At 34.8% G+C, this 18,655-nt stretch overlaps 1 protein-coding gene across 3 annotated transcripts in view; it reads left to right on the forward strand.

Moving 5' to 3' along the window:
• The window catches only part of LOC5579856 (synaptic vesicle glycoprotein 2C), a 93,181-nt gene that overhangs the window by 62,779 nt on the left and 11,747 nt on the right, over positions 1-18,655 (forward strand). The window contains exon 1 of one of the 3 annotated variants that reach the window (XM_021854648.1): positions 6,344-7,025. The exons of the other annotated variants lie outside the window; for them this stretch is intronic. The gene's annotated coding sequence lies outside the window, so the exon portion shown is untranslated. Of the gene's footprint in view, positions 1-6,343; positions 7,026-18,655 lie in introns of those variants that run through there. 3 annotated transcript variants of the gene reach the window in all.

Raw genomic sequence — 18,655 nt, forward strand, 5'->3', positions numbered from 1 at the left:
TCAATTTACCCCCGGATTACGGTACATTTGACAGAAATCGTTTTCGCCGATCTGATTTCAAACATGCAAAAAAAATGCAGGTGGGGCGCTTAACCCTCTAATACCCAACCCCGCCTTTAGACGGGGTACACTTTGGAGTTTTGTGAATTTTTTCGTAGCTCGGAAATTAAAATGATTTTATTTTTGGCTTAAACCTTGACTCATAACACGCATATAAGAAAAGTTTTTTATGATTTTTGAAACTTTTTTGTATTATTGAAAATTGTTTGAAAAATTGCATTCTTATATAACCTACAAATGCCTGGGATTCATTTAACGTGTATTATAAAAAATCGAACCTTTTATATTTTTCTACGATCAACCTATCACAGAAGAAGAGCCTGATGGTATTGAAATGATTTCAAATCTGTTTTTCCGTTAGTTACACGGAAAATAAAAAATGTTCCAGAAAAAAAATTAAAAAATCATATTTTCAAAAGTATTGTAAAAACTCAAATTTTTATTATTGTCAAAAATCAATAACCAGAAGAGGCTCCAAGAAAAAATTTAAAAGGATAGGGATGTTCAAAAATAAAAATAATAAAAATCAAAAACCAAAATTCATAAATTTGTTTGTTTGTTTAGACTGATTTTAGATAACGAAAAATAATATTTAGATCGAAAACAAAAATTTGGGTATTTGAGGGTTAAGTTAACCTAAAATGGTAGTTTTACCGCACATTATTTTTTTTTTGTTTTTTGCCTGCAGTTAATAACTGTGGAAGTGCTCATAAGAAAACTAAACTAAGAAGTTGCCTCTGTCCCAGTTCAGACATTATGATGAATGATTTCAGTAATTTAGATCGAAATTCCAACAAATGCATTAAACAAGAATTTAGGTGTTTTTGTTTTGTATTATACCAACAATTTCACTCAAATAAATTTATCACCGATTAAAAACAGTCATAGATAATTCTATTTAAGTAGAATTGTTGGCAAATTACAAAATGTACTAATTCCTTCCAGTATCCATAACGCAATCAAAAATTTTACAATTTCGCATCGAAAAGTTTATAACTTTACTATTTACAATGCCTGCCAAATTAACACGCTTTTATAAAAGAGGAACTCTCCTTGTTTTATCAAGAAGTAGTTAATAAAATAATTAGACATAAGCAAGACTTATTTTAGCAATGACAAATTTAAAAAAGGACCAAAATATATATATTTTTAACAATCCAATGGTTTATTATGTTTGTTTTGTTCTATAATAATCAATTCTAAAAAGTTTGGAATGATTTTCGGTGGATTAGTATGATTTTTCAAATAGATAATTTTCACGTATGGTTCATTTTTTTGGAGGACGTTTTAGTAGACACCTTTGTCCATGAACAATTTCAATAATCCATTATGTTCATGTTCGTTAAATAAAATTCGGATGTAATTTAAAAATTGAATATTTTCTATGAAGATTTTCAAGAAGCGACATATTTTACGGATGCTTTGGATCTTCTCGATAGCTTTATAGAGGCCACTTATGCCCATGAACAATACAAATTATCCATTATGTTTTATACTTATGATTTTTGAATTTTTAGGAAAAAAAAAACCATGATAACACAGCGTAACAAAAACGACATTTTTGCGTGTCTCAAGGATCAAATTATGTGTCTCAAGTAGATTCTGAAATGTTCCAGCATATTTTTAGCTACAGGTTGCCAAAGTTGTATAAAGAACTGTGTTCATTAATGTTTACATGAAATTTAAAGTGTGATTTATCAATTATTCTTGTCATCTTATCAACCAAGCATGCAATATATGACTTCAACTTTCATTTCAGATATAATTTGGTTGAAATTGCACGATTAAATTTATAATAAATCGATTTTTCCAACATGCATGCAGTCTCCATACAAAATTCTTCGTTTCTCTTATACAGTCACTCCACAGTTATGGATCAACTAAGAATCATTTTTCAGAACAAAATATGATTAAAAAACATGGTGACGCTGTACAAAAGAAAATTACCACCCTGGCACTGCAGAATATAGTTGTTTTTGAGAATACACCTTAAAATTCCCGGTTATTTACGAAAAAGTGACGATTTTGATAGAAATTTCAAACGATGTCCACCCCACAGATGTGGATCAGAGGGAGACGAGGATCCTTATCATGGATCAAAACGACTCATATGGGATCAAAGCACTATAACAGCAATTTATCTGCGAGATAAACGAATGGTGTGCTAGTGAAAGCATACGTTTTGGCGTTTATTTCGGAATCGTCTTATCGTTGATTCATAACTGTGGTATGGTTTTCAATGCCATACAGATATGAATCAACGCTTCTGGGAATACGGTTGACATTTTATTTCCTACGGACGGAAGAAATATGCTTAAGCATATTATAATTGATTGCCATGCTGTATAGATTTATGGTTCACGTAGGTAAAATGTATTCTGCGTATTTGTAACTCTATTTGATGAGATATTCCCGTTTTAATCCAACTCTGATCCATATCTGTGTGCTATCCATAACTGTGGGGTGACTGTATGGCAAAATACTTTTCGAAACAATAAAAAATAACTTTTGAGCATTGAAAATAATAGGGGTCATGCACAAATTACGTCACGCTTCAAGGGGGGGAGGAGGTCAAGCCAAGTGTGACAAGTGTTACAAAATTTTCGAAGGACTCATACAAAAAACGTGACAAAGGAGGGGAGGGGTCGAAAAAGTCGAAATTTAACGTGACATAATTTGTGTACCATCCCTTATGAGCTTTGTTGATAATAATTGTTATACACATGAAGTTTGAATTCTGTTGCAAATTGAGCGAATAATGTGCCATACAAGCTGGTAAACTTGCATGCAAGTTGGCTGAAAAAGATAAATTTTGCATTTTTAACAGTCAATGTCTTAAAAACTAGACGTGCTTTGATATTTTTTGAAAACGGCAATAGATTCAGCAACCCTTAATTAGCAAATAGCAGTGCTTGAGTAATGCAAAACCGTGTTCCGCAGTGTAATCTAACATATCTTCTACAACCATGTTTGTGGATGTTCCGTAGCGTATTGTAGTAGTGATCCTTTATAGAGAGATAAGCGGAAGTAAAATGGAATGATTTGGCAACAGAGCAGCAGTTCTGATTTTGCTCGGCGTCGAGAGTAATATTTTAACACGGACATGACTTCCTCATTGCTAAAAAGTGTATTTTGTTTCGTTATAAATCTTTGAGCTACATATCAAAACTGATAAACAGCCGAAAAAATCAAAAACTAAAAATCGCATTGACAAAAATTCAAACATTTCATTTTTTTGCTTCATGCAAAATTACTTTTACCAAAATAATTTCAAGTGGATTACATTACTCCTCAAGAAAAGTTCAAAACAAACATAACGCATGTTCGTTTGGCTCACACTTTGACAGCTCTCGCTGCTCGATTGGCTCACACTTTGACAGAAATGTCAGCTTCCGCGAATCTCTCTTATAAAGGATTTCTATATTGTAGTGGTCCCTTATGTCCATGGACAATTCCACTCAACTATTGTGTTTAATAATAAAAAATTGCAATGAATTTAAAAAAAAACGCAGCTCTCTAGGTTGATTTTTATTATTCGCAAATTTTCACGGCTATGCCGGATTATCCAGAGCACTAGGGTATTGGAGCCAAGTAGTACCCAACATGTATGTGACTATCTCTTCACTGAAAGATTTGGGTTATTGATCAACAAGTCTCTAGTAGATATGGGGTCAATGAATCTGTTGCCGTTCTCAGAAATGTTCCAACACGTCCCAATTTTTAGCTACAGGTTGACAAAATTGTATAAAACACTCGTTACATCAATGTTCACATGAAATTTAAAGTAATATTTATCAAACCTTTTTGTGGTCTAATTCATCTAGCCTGTAAAATAGAACTTAAACTTTTATTTCAAATATTATTTAATTGAAATTGAACGATAATGCAACAAAACATAACTTTCGAGCATCGAAAGTATTATGAGCTTTGTTAATAAGTATTTTTATACACGTGAAGTTTGATTTCTGTGGCAAATTAAACAAATAAGTTGCCATATCAGCTGACAAACTTACCAATAGTCAAATTTTGCATTTCTAACAGTCATTATCTCAAAAACTAAACGTGCTATGATATTTTTGAAAACAGCAATGGATTCAGCTACCCTCAATAGTGGTATTTTGGTGTTCCGCAGGGTTATTTCAAGATTCTGAACAGAATAATGGGAGGTTTGTTAACAATGTCATGATATGATTCTGAATCTAATCATAAGCTGGAAGTATAATAAATGGTATTTTGACAGGACTCCAACTGAAATATTGTGAAAATTTGAACGCGTGAATATTTTAAATATTTTGATGTCTACCAGAATTTTGTTAGGATTCCGATGGTAGGCAAATTTGTTAATTCTTTGAATTTCGATTAGAAATCAAATAGTTGCAGCAATTTTTATGTGCGAATAGAATTATGTTAGGATGCCAACATTTTGCAAATATTGCAATATTAATGTTGTAAGCATAAGAACATGTCGCGCGTCGTTCACGCCGTAGTGAAAAAAAATGCCGCGATATGTTAGTGATGTTTGACGCTTGCTCCTGTGGGGACAACCGGTAAGGGCAGGAGCAACCGTGTTGCGCGCCGCTCGCGTAGCACGGTGGAATAGTGTCGTGGATCGCGGAACGCGTTAGAAGTAGAGTTTGCAATCGCGGGGAAAGTTTTTGCAAAAAAAATAATAAACCTATTGATTACATCCCTGTTTTTGATGTTGTGCGGTTGAACTATACAAATTCCTCGTTTTTCTATCAGAAATAAGATGATTTCCTTAAGGTGTTCATTAGAGTGATGCAAATTTTAAAATTTTAGCTCCCCTATGCTTAAACGATTTTAATTATGGTAAATAGCTTCTTCCCAAAGTTTGATGTGATTCGGATGAAATTTGACTGTGCACACGCCTTTTGAAGTTTATATGGAGATTACTATAGAAAACGTCAATCTTTTGTGTTCAGCCCTCTATCTCTTCATCATAACATTTTATGAAAAAGTGAACACACTCATCTCATGTGAAAACTTCCCAGCTACAACTTTTCCGAAGACCACTTTTTGATTGGACGTCTGGATAAATTGTTATTCATCATCATAAAGTTGGTTTGCATGTAGCATGCTTCACCAACTGTTCGGCAGGCAACAGTGGTGCTCCTGGTGGGAAGAATAGATCAAAGTAATCCAGGCTACTATGTTCTATAGCAAAAAAGCAGTGTTGCTCTGAAAGTAATTGAATGATCATCTAAGCATGGTTTAGACTTTGGAATCAAGAATAGCAAATTATCCTTACGTCGCATCAAAATGTGGTCTTCAGCAAAGTTGTAGCTGGGAAGTTTTCACATGAGATGAGTGTGTTCACTTTTTCATAAAATGTTATGACGAAGAGATAGAGGGCTGAACACAAAAGATTGGAGTTTTCCATAGTAATCTCCATATAAACTTCAAACAGCGTGTGCACAATCAAATTTCTTCCGAATCACTTCAAATTTTGGGAGGATCATTTTCATCATAATTGACATCGTTTAAGCATAGGGGAGCAAAAACTTCAAAATTTGCATCAGTCTAGTGTTCATTTTACCACCCCTTCCCCTATATTCAATATTACCGAATATTGTTTACATGGGTGATGAATGTTACCTAAAATCAGCTAATTCGAAACATTTGATTAATCAATTTTTTATAAACCTTCATAAAACAAGATACAGTCCATAGTAACGTGCTATGGATGCTAAAACTTATTTTGAAAATACAACACTTGCAACATTTACATTTTCCATTGTAATTTTTAAGAAATATAAAAAGAATAATCAATGTTACCCCAGATCACAGTACACATAAAATGATCCAACTTATTTGATCATTCCTGGATAAGAACGCTGGATCATATTCCACCACTCGGGAAATAGAACAATAAAGAATTCACCCTCGATCAATCGCGTGCTTCATCACAACACCTTCCGATCAGGCGGGAAAATTGTCTTACGATTTTGCTTCCGGCGCTCACTCACTTGCTCTCTCGTTCGAATCTCTCGTCTAGCTACTTAGAAACAGGCACCGTCGTTGCTCGGAGTGGCACCTTTACCTACAGACAACAGTTACTACACGTCTCGGGCCTAATCAATCGTCTTGTATATTTCATCGGAGGCTGGATCTGTGTGGTCCACTTGCAACATTCAGCAAATACGCGTTCGGGGGCGAGCACTTATTATGATAATGTGATAATAGAGAGCGGGAAAAATAAATGGGATTTCGGAGAGAATGCCAATTCATATGTTTGTTGTTATTATTGATTCGGTTCAGTTTAGTAGATCCATTCATCGAACCAACATCTCCCCCTCAAGGAAGGCGCGAGTCGCTCCAGATCGGATACAGAACTTGCTGAACACCAGCGATCGTCAGTCGGGATACAAGTCATAGATTGTAGCTGATAGTAGTTAGAAGCAGAAGATCATTTTTTCGAAATTATCTCGAAGTGAAGATGAGTTCCCAACGGTTTGGCGACATTGTAGTGAAGCATTGATAGATCGTGTGAAAGAAGCATCATTGTGGCATTCAAATAGGAACCTTCACCCTCTGAGGCGTTGAACAAAACGGTATTATCAAGTAGATCGCGCATATTTACCAAACGCATCCAGTTTGTTGAGCTCTCGCAGTGTGTTTCCGAAGTCTACTTGTGTATAACCATTCATTCAATAACTGATAAATATTTGACCAGTGGTGTTAATAATAGTGTGGACAACAAAGCCCTAAAAGTTACAAGTAATAGTCATCGCCTGGATTACTGATAGAAACGCACCAGTGATAGTTGAATCGATAAGGATTGGAAGTTATGTTTGATGCTGAACTGGCTTCCACAAAATCATCGGAAATTTTCTGAAACTCATTGTCGCTAGTGTTCGCAGATAGAGTAACCAACGGCTGCAAAACTACTCGAGATTACTCACCTTCTTCTGCACGATCAAGTGCGGTTTACACCTTTAGACAAAGTAAGTGCTAAATACTGATACACCTGATTTCATTCCCATTGTTTTATTTTTCGTGTTAAAAATTTCACTAAGAGTGTATGAAATTGATTTGATTAATAAATTTGTATGAAGATCAATTCCAATTGAAATTACAAAATTAGTTTTGCTTAGAAATATTCATAGTGTTTAAAGGTGTAAGGTAAGCAATGCTGTTGAAAATGTCAGTATCGTAGAGTAAAGTGGGGCAAAAGTTCGAGTGGGGCAAGAGTTTCTTTTTAAGATTTCTAGCTCAAATCAAATCAAAACTTAGAAATGTCATGGTGGTTCGAATGCTATTCAAGTAAGAGACTTTCACTCCAAATATCATAAAAATCGATTGAGATTTGGAAAAGTTATGGCTATTTGTTGTTTTTCGACGTAAATATTGTAATATTTGGTCAAACTTTCGATGCATAGAACCAAATGAAGATAAAATATTTTATGTAAGGACGTTTCTAGGCCTATCAGTAGGATGCTTTGACGTGTATTAGTTTTTGCATAAATAGTTGGAATCAATTTTTGGCCCATAGCGGGGCAAAAGTTCGACCCATGTATAAATCCACGGAAAAATTTTCAAATATCCTGAAATCTACAAATTGTCTTCAAATTTAGCAAAATTTGCCTGATCGTGCGAAAAATGTCACGAAAATTTTACATTTTCACTTAGTTTTGCAAAAAACTGCTATTTTTTGGGTGTATTACAATTAACCTTGTTTTGGGCATTTTTTGATGAAAATTTAGTGTGTATTTTTCAGCAAACATAAGTTTACGGCTGGTATAAAGTATGCCTGGCATAAAAGTATTGATATTTTGTCTTTTAGCCAACGAACTTTTGCCCCACACTAGATTCGAACTTTTGCCCCACCGGTGGGGCAAAAGTTCGTTTAAGACAATCAATTTTGAAACTGTTATAACTAGAAATGGGTAAATATTTTGACACATGTTTGTACAGCAAAATTATAGCCAATATGTTGAAGGTTCGCTGTATGGTATTTGTTTTGTTTCATCTGCTATTATTTTCCTGGAAACTTTGATTATACCACTAAGGTCGAACTTTTGCCCCACCTTACTCTAATCCGCGGCGAATTTGATCTGGCTTTTTCTTACCTGGATACTGGATGTTTCATAACAGACATTCCGTGTAACCTAGTTCAAAGATGTCTTATGGTGATTTTTAACTATTTTCTTTTTAATAAGTTCATTTTTGCATATAAAAAGTTACTGTTTTTGAATGTATAAGCAATGCTGTAAGAATATTCAATATCAACAATCCGCTGGTGCTAAGCCTCCATGCAAACTTTGAGTGTTTAAAATGTTATGTAAGCTGTGAACTGCTGAACTCATGTTTGAAGTCATACAACATTAACATTAGCATAGTTGTTCACTCATAAAACCGTTTATTTCAAAGATAGTGCAACAACTAAACAAAATAACATAAATTCTTTAAATTAGTTAAGCAAATTGAATGCAAAAATAAAGAGTATTAATATGATACTTCATGCCAGAGCTATTTTCGTTCGAATTAAGAGCATTTGAGACTTTAGATTTAAACATTGAAAATTAATGAGATTTTAGCATTTTTTAAACGATTTCAAACAACCTGTTCTACGATCACTATTTGATGATGCCATAATGAATTCTTCACTTATTTATGATATCCTGGTGAAAATAGAACTTGAATTCGTTCTCAAATCTCTTAGCGAAAAGCAGTTTTGGAAAGTGGGACCATTTTTGTAATCCAAGTTAGAAGTTTCCATTTAGCATTAAACGCCTAAAGGTATGCAATGTGCTATATGCCTTTCGGAATTCATTCGATTTTGTTTGATAAAAATTTACATGATATACTAAAATTTATTTCTTACTAATTCAATGTTGATATAGTAGTTTCTCGATTTTATCACTGCTCGTTTTAATATCACGCCACAGTTATTGTATGAATATCATACATTTTACATTGAAAAACAACCAACAATATATATTTAACCTATCTCTAACGTGCTCTTAATTTCATTCGTTCTATTTCTGCAACAATTTCGTACAAAAATGACAATCTCACAGTTTTGGCCGAAAAAGTTGCCTAATGTATGACCTTTCGAATGCCGCTAAAAAAACAATATATAATCAACTTCATGATTTATGGGCATCTTAAGAGTTCATAATTTTTCACTTTAATTTCCTTATAACTTCAAAATTACAAGAATTAAAAACTTGCAATATTCAGCAAAAATGTGTATCATTACTTCCTCTACAATTTTTCTGAAGACCATTCACGAAAACTGAAAACAAACAAAATAAATCAAAAACAGTTTTTTTTTCGGATCCACCCTAGGCTCAAACTGCAAAACTCAATTACAAACAACTTATCTAAAGACATTATGCGTCTAAGATCGATCGAACACTTTTTTCCTGCTAAAATGTCGATTCGGACTATTGTGCATTCGGTTTTGCACTCTTTAGTGTAATTTGTTTATTTTGCTGAATCAAAATCGTAAAACGGGGTAACTCTGGTAGTTTTTTGGAAGAATATCTATCTACATCTGTTTTTTCTGCATTCTGTTTAAACACTGTGCTCTAAAAACAAATTAGTTAAGTATCGATAGCAGTTGAAAGATTGCACAACCATTTATTTTGAATGCATCTATAATTTTGCATATAATGGAAACTCTATTTTCCGTTTTGGGGTTACTTTAATAATAGATACGTTAACATACAAACAGTACACACACCAGTCTAAAAAATGTGCATAAGATTATGATTCTGAATATCTGGATATCAATTGATTGTAATTTTTCAACACTGAATTCAAATCAATCCTTTTTATTAGTATATTTTGAACAAAACCGAATGAAAGACTTAAAGTATATAGGACGTTGCATACCTTTGCATACCCGTTGCAAAAGGCTTTTTGCAAACATATATGAGACCAAATTCAAGTTCTGTTATAACTAGACTGTCAAGGATAAGTGACAAACTTTTTCTAACTTCATCAAACAGTATTCGTAACAATCTGCTGTACGAATGAAAACGTTTCAAAAATGCTATGCTAAAATCTAATCAATTTTTGATATTCGACTTTGAAGCCTTAAGTGTTCTCGATCCCGATGAAAATAACCTTGAAATGAAGTATCAAAAAGCACTCCGTGTTGAAAATATAAAGGATTGGTTTTCACCAGCGAGTGTGGCTTCGATTCATCTTCACCTTAACAATAAACGATCAAGAAAAGTACAAACCAAAAACAACTCTCCACCAGACCGGGATTCTAACCTGTCACCATCAGCATGTGAGACATTCCTCTACCAGCTTCTTAAATGCTAGTTCCTTTGATAGCATCTTTGCCAAAGTTATCATTTTCCCGTTGGTGTACTGTGTGATAGACACATAATACATAATATCCTGTGATCTGAAGGAAGTTCCCATTACGAAAAGACCAACCAGAAATCTTATCCTTAAGCATGGCTTTGCTCTGCAGCCTTACAAGGCTCTGCTTTATTACAAGGCTAAGGAATACATAACCTATTACGTGCGCATAGTAACTCGTCGCAATATATTTTCGTCATTGAAGACACAAAAGCAACCCCCTACGTTATGTTAGTGTTGAATTATCGATATTGCCACCTCTGTTGGGAGGTGTAAATTAATCCGTATTCATTCAACAAATTGTTAGCTTAGCTTTCTAAAATTATTGAATATACTACAGTGATGAGAGAAAGTGATCTCGATCCTTCCTCTTCTTTTCCATAATATTAGATACTTCATGCGACCTTCCTTAGTCTAGTGGTTACAGTCCGCGGCTACAAAGCAATGTCATGCTGAAGGTGTCTGAATTCGATTCCCTCTTGGTCCAGGATCTTTTCTTAAAAGGAATTTCCTTGTCTTCGCTGGGCATAGAGTATCATCGTACCGTAAATTCGAGTGAAATTGATCAGTAGGGTGAAATTGATCACTGTGTCACTCGATTTTATTTCTTCCTAATGGAGCACAAATATCAATGTAACCTGCAGTGAATGAACGTTGTTTGTCGTAAGTATGTCCAAATTGCTTGTTGTGAAGTTTTTTGCGTTCTAAAATGTTTATTTATATGAAAATAATGTAAAATTTTAAAATCTTGTACGGTGCATTGTTGACAAACATCAATAAACTTCTAGTTCTAGACAAAGATTTGGACATGGTATAATCCTGAAAGTTTGTGAGGATACCAAAGATATATCCCCAAACTAGATTTCATAACCAAAACTCGTACCAATTCGTTGATTTGGTTGAAATAATTAAATTTCTGTGATATATCAAGAAATTCCTTTGGAAATTGCATACATTTAGGCGTTTTCTGCGTTATTCTTGAAATTTAAACATTCATTATTTCTATAAATATTGTATTGTTAAGAATTTGACAAGCATATTCGGATTCAGGGAGCTCAAATTTATTATGTAACGTTGTTTTGAAAACTAATAATAATGGCATTGATAAGTGATCAATTTCACCCCGAAATGAGATCTCACGATTTTTTATTTTAGACATTGTTTTTAGCACTAAAATTACATTTGCTAGAAAATTTCGGTACTTGAGTCAATGAGGCTCACCTTCATACTTGTTTTCCTGCATTCAGTTGTTTGGCATTGTCAACATTATAGAAATCAGACAAGAAAAACCTTGAAAAGTGATCAATTTCACCCGAAATTACGGTACCTGTCACACGATGTACGAATGCAAAAATGGCAAGTTTGGCAAAGAAAGCTGTCAGTTAAGGTGACCATGAATCGAAGCCAAATCTTATATTTTTAAGAGCACGGATCTGAATAACCAAACATCCGTTTAAGCTGAAAACTTAATCGATTGGTCACTAGTTGGTGGTGACCAATCGATTAAGTTTTCAGCTTAAACGGATGTTTGGTTCTCCAGATCCGTGCTCTTGAAAATTTGAGGTTTGGCTTCGATTCATCTTCACCTTAATAACTGAGAAGCAGACTCTGTACAAGTGAGGACGTTAATGCCAAAAAGAAGAAGAACATAAGATAGAAAAACAGTCTCCCGTATCATCTCGACTGGCACTGTTACAATCCCGAAGGGTTGATTCATACGTTTGTTTAACAAAGTCTCATATAGAAAACAGTCGGCATTCTGAATGCCTCCGAGTCAGGTGCCATGGCGCAATTGTGTGTGTTCTATGAAACGGTATACTCGCTGCGACAATAAGCCATTAAAGGACAGCTAAGAAACAGATGTTTTCAATTTATCAACAATCTTTGTAATTGAGTCAAAGCTCTTAGACTCTATCGTGTTGTATGCTTATGTATAAAACAATACAATCATAAGCATTTAAAATTCTTGGAATGCTGGTGTAACGATAGTATAGACCATAAACTAGGGCATATTACCCGATCAGGAAGATAACAGCAAATGTAAATCAATGAATCAGGATTTTCTAAATTGGTCTGAGGACACTTAATCAACTGACATAACTGATCTTCATAATTATGAGATATTCATGCGACAAATCTATAAATTCATGAGATAAATCTTGATATACAAATTATACAGAATATACCCGATGTTGTCAGCCCCTTTACGCGATGATCCATAGCTGTCCAAATTAGTTTAAATTTCTTACATCCATCTTGAAAATATGAGCTAGTTATACAAATGGTCGGTGTTCAGACAGACCGAACCAGATTATATTTTGGCGTTTTAAAGATACGTTAAGGGTTCCACTGATTACGATTTTTTAGATGTTGTTTTTAAATACACTGTATCCAATATACTCCATACAAAATCAAGGTACAATTATATCACACTTGTCTTCCTGACACCATTGGTGATTAACTACAGAAAATATTTTTTTAAATATATGAATTATAAACATATGCTATTAACTCAAGACTTTTCGAAATTTGTTTGAAGCGGCACGCTCATAGTCAGAATTAAATTCAAACCGCAGTTATCGCACATTTATTTATTTCATACGTAATCAATTTTTGTATTTTTGAAACATGAATTTCATTAATTTTGATTAGAATTTATGTAATTTCCTTGATAATTTTCTGATTTTCACTTTTTTAAACAGGTCCATGTGTTAAAAAAATCATTGTATGTGCAAAATATGAGTTTAATGGACATTACATTATATACCATGTCATTTTTTTTGCCTACTTTATCAAACAAGCTGTTTTACGTTATTCTAATACTACCGGATAAGAGTGACAATAGATAAATTCCATTATTTTGATACTTGGAATGCCTGGGGTACGTTTTCCTGCAAACTGGAAGGGAGAAACCGATACGAAATTTATGTACGTCAAGGTGAGCCCAGATTCTGCTATCACGAACAGCCACAGATAGCCGGGATCTCAAACAATGGACAAACATGAAAAAAGCGCGTAATTGATCAAAACATTTTTTTTTTTTGCATTTTATTAAAGGTGACAAAAATCGAATAAGAATCAATTCATGCTTATTGAATAGTAAGCATGAGTATTTTTCATTCCGATGTAAGATAAAATATTGGAATACGCATTTTTATACCTTTTCCAATAAAAATGATAAAAACTTTGGCCCTTTTTCCATGTTTGTCCGGAAAAATGTAAGGTTCACAACAAAAGAAAACTAGAGATTTTCATCAAGTCTTCCTGTAATTTCGTTACAGTTTGAAAACACTCTGTTTCAACCATCAAAAACACTTCAGGGGGTTAGCAGCAAAGTGGTGTATCGGGTGTAACTGACAATCTGAGAAAAACTAGATTAAAGTTTATTTTTCATCCATTTTTCATTCCATACAAATTGTATGGAAACCAAAAATGCAAACCAATCCTCCACGAATTATGTTATTTTTTTTATATAAAACGGTAAACTCACCTAAAAATGCCAAATGGAAATAGTAGAGCTTTTTGGTATAGTTAAAACTCAAAATCGACCAAAATGTCACTTACACCCCTTTGCATTTGGGCATCTCACCTGGTCAAATCTGTCTAAACACCCACCAAACAAAAATTGACACCCTCAGTGTATAAGTGTTGACGATCTTCTATTTTAGGGAATAATGGCGCCTGCCTCGTCAGAATGCCGACCAATGAGGGGAAGAGAGAGGAATTGATGTTGCATTGAAAACTGGCCCACAATAGATCGGATATACCCCTGCATCTGCGCTAGTTCATGCGGGAAGGTATAGGGGCGAGGTAATTTTATGGCAGAGAAAGTCTTTTTGATTAGCAGACTGCCGAAAGGAAAGGCGTGCTATAATGATCAAAAAATAGAAACTTATGGAAACGGTTTTAGTCTCTTGTTCTAGCGATTGCTATGAACGAATAGTTTAAGTGTGATACATTAGGAGCTAGTGAAAGATACAACTACAAAGTACGAGAAAAGGGACTGGTCTTGGATTGAACCCATGATCTTCTGCTTATTACACAGAAGCGGTAGCCATTAGACTACCAACCCTGTCTTTTTCGTAAAAAATATCTAAATTTGTTCTGATACCAAATTATGATCTTATGTTGGTTCAAATTTGCCGTAGGTTTTCTAGCCCAAGATCGGGTAGGTTTTCTAGCTCATAATGTTATATTCAGTACCACAGTAAAACGGTATAATTATTTTTAGTTAATTTAATATTATTTCCTATACCAAATTTTTAATTTATCTTTTGACACGCAATAGTTAATTGCTCACCTGATGTTATTTTCACTTACAAAAAAAAAACATATAAGGTGAGCAAATAACAATTTATGAATTTTATATACTTCTTATACTTATGAAATATCCTAAAATGTTATAGAAGATGTCATGTTTCCAACCCCTTACCAAAGACAAATTAAAGACCCCCATGTCCCTTGCAGTTGCTCAAAATTTTATGGCTCATAAGGTAATCTAGAATGCCGTTCAAAGTGTACTGCGATCTGTCAAACTTGGGTACCTTTTGCACTACCGAGGGACCAAATGCAGTACTAGAAGTGGTACCCAATCTGAGCCCGAGTGTGACGGACCTGCCCTTACTCTCTCTAACTTTTATCGAGAATGTCCAAAAGGGACAGATATGCGAATATGGATGTTTACCGCTAAGGATGTAAACACCGACTGCATTTGATAATTAATAGCGATCACAGGATGGCACGATCCGCTTTAAAATTTGCCATGTCATGATTACAATTTTTGGCAAGCTTTTTCACGCGTGAAAGAAAACAACTAAATTAAACAGTAATGAAACAAAAATCTTTTTTTTTTTTGTTTGTCCATCGCTGGAAACAGGAAATTTTCACACTGGGTTGGCAAAATATTTGCTTTATTATAAAAAAAACTTTTGAATTTTCCGACCCGATAATTGCTGTGTGCGCCAACGATAAATGGTATGTCGTTACTTAACCGCAAGAGGCGTGGCAGACCACGAGTGTTATAATTTTAAAAGCTGCACACAATTAGAGCTGTATATCTAGTGAATTGCCGATAATAGTGGGGCCTCCATTAGCTCAGCAGTACTTGTGCAGCTACACAGTAAAATCATTATGGATACGTTTGAATTCAGAACTGGATCTACATCTTTTCATGTAGTAAACCTATTCAAGCATAACTTAGAAAAAAAAATGTCCTTAGAATTATTTATAGAAGACCCAATTCAGAAGCAGACTCTAATCCAATATGGATAGAAAGAAGAAAACAATGTTATGCACTAGTATCCAGTGTTTCTCAAACTTTGGGTAACTATGACATTACCGATGAATTTAAAGTAATATTTGACGACCTGTTTTAAATGTTCAATTATTATGATTCCCCATCTTTATTCTTTTCTTATCATTCTCTTTCCGTGTGGTATATTCTAGACGTTGTATGGGAACATACGTTTTTATTTAACGTACTTACGCATTCGTCAGTTCTGTTCTCTTCCTCATGGATGGTTTTAAATGTTACAAGATAACTTTATGGATTCGTGTTCATGGTTCATATATTGCCTAGTTTACATTAAATTGATTTATTTATCTCTTTTAGTATTCCTGCATGATTTTACTTTACAAATATTTTCTACAATTTGATTTTCGAACTCATGTTCAAGTTTGAGAAATCCCGACTAGGTGTAACCGGAACATTACTATTCATAGCTCCACTTTACATTCTTGCATGTACCTATCCAAAAACAAGTTTACTGCTCAAAAAATTATCATATCTATATGAAGGCTTTTACCCATTATATGTTTACAAATAAATCTAACACCTCTGCGCGCATACAAAACAAGTTGGTGATAAATACTTACAGGCCCCTCGAGCAACCCTTCAATTTTATTGCACAGACTTGGCCTTGCTCCCAGCGGCTAAATACCTATGCTCAATACACGCTGCACTTGTTAAATTGCGTTTGAACTTAGGTTACTCGACTACCGGTTTTAAGATCCATGCCCGTACAATCCCTTGCTGACTGCAACTTACGGCGTTACGCACAAACGAAACAGCCACCGCCGGTATCCGAAGGGGAAAATTTTGTCGGCAAATCGTTTCAAAGTAATAAATGTAATTGTTGAAATCATCGGCTAATTAAAGCATCACTTAATTTTAAATTACCTGACTCTCGAGAACCGTCGGACAACCGTGGTGTTACTGCGTTTACTGATTGAGCAAATGTGAGAACGGCATGCTGCTGAAAAGGCCGGAAGCAGTAATTGTCCACAGGCTTGTCGAACACGAAATAAATCAAATTTGCTCGAGATAGAACATTCTGTGAAGTGTTCTCTCTCACTTTGATTAGGTGAAAGTTTATTTCTGTTCCTGTCTAGAAAGGGTTTTTTTTTGTAAATATTAGAATTTTATAGTGAATTGGGACTCAAATGTCCTGGCTAATAGCCTTTTTACGAATCGGACCATCTTTGTTATCATAATCATAAATTTTCATACAACGTCAAATGGCTACAGATACGCAACGCTCTGTATACTTGACGTAATTCATTCTATTTTGTTCGAAATTTACTAATGTATATTTCAAAAACGGTTGATTTATGCTGAGCTTAACAAAACAATTGCAACTTTTTCGATTTCAGCATTAGCATTGAGCATTTCGCACAAATTCGTAGGTGGTACAGTCCTAGACCATTGTATGGGGGTTGCCTCCTTCCCGTCCGTTACCAATGTCAGAAATTTGGGATTAGCCTCTTACTCTTAGACAAGATTGACGCATCCTCCAACAGTCGAGAGCTGTCCTGGCCACGTCTTTTTGAAAGATGGGGAATGGGAAAGGATGATTACCTACTTAAGAAAGATGCAGGATGCAGGAGGATACCTACTTAAGAAAGATGCAGAGAACTCTACGACCACTTATAGGTGTTTTGGAATGTTGTGGAATGTTGATGGAAAGGGTAGTGCCATAGGAGACGTTCGGTAGACGTTCTGGTCGACAAAAGATTAATATTTACGCATTAAGATTATGCACTGCTGATCAGAACAAATTTATCAAATTCCTTTTTCGAAAATCCTCTGCAAGCTGTCGCTTCTCTAATGATGAACAACAGCGTGAGCCGTAACTTAGCATTGTCCATCAAAATGCACGCACTGCATGAAAAATCGACAACAAAATCGCATTCCTAATCCATCTCGAACCGAGCATCTACGGACGCAAGCAAATCGCATACAAGTAAAAAGAACAAAACTTCACAAAACATTTTCAGATATAGGTTTCAATGCTAGTAATGGACCCCTTAGTAGCTGAGAATCATTCTAGACGCTTTTCCGCAATGATATCTCAGACGCATATACGTTTTGTGGAGTCTAACAATAAATTCAATGTCTATACTTCATAGTACGTCTATGAAACATACAAAATCATTCTATTTTTCCAGCGAAATATGCATTTCAAAAACTGTTGTCCGAATGCCTATTATGGACCCTCCCGGGGTCAATAATAGGATTGTTTACAAATTTGACGTTGCGTATTATGGACCCTCCATTTGATTCCCATGTAATCCGGCTCGCTGCCGACGAGCCTATTATGGACCCACCTGGAAATGCGTATTATGGACCCTCTTGTGTGGTTTCATTTACAAAACTGTTCAAATATCTGTATTTATGCGTCTCAAACCAAATATTTTGCCTGATACTGCTGACTAACAATGTAATCTAAGTTCCCTCGGTGGATTTTCATAGGAATAAAGTTGCTTTGAGTGTTAATCTTATGTTTTTTTGTAGGGGGTCCATAATACGCAAAGGGTCCATAACCGGCATCGACTCCCTAATCTCCGATAAAAAAACACATCTATCACTTCGAAAAACATGTTTCCACAGAACATTTGCACGTGGCTTAGCACCTTCCGCCGAAATCAATTTTCACCAACGGAATAAGAAAAAAAAAAGTGGAACGAGGTAAACGTGACACAAAATTCAAAACGCAGCCGCCTGCGCGCATGGATCGCTGCGATCTTCAATTGCAACTTTTTTGATTTTCCATACAAAACGAAGGCAAATGCGATCCAAGGGACCATCTAGATAGCCATGAAAACAATTTTTTAATATGGTTCTCTAACTCGATATCAAGATACTGAATATTGAGTCAGGGAGAATTGACTGTAGGTGTAATAGGCCTTTATCGACAGTTCCAGTTAATACAACATTTACGAGTTCACCACTCATCAGGCATCAATAATTCATCCT

The sequence above is a fragment of the Aedes aegypti genome, chromosome 3 (assembly GCF_002204515.2).
Source record: "Aedes aegypti strain LVP_AGWG chromosome 3, AaegL5.0 Primary Assembly, whole genome shotgun sequence".
NCBI lineage: Eukaryota > Metazoa > Arthropoda > Insecta > Diptera > Culicidae > Aedes > Aedes aegypti.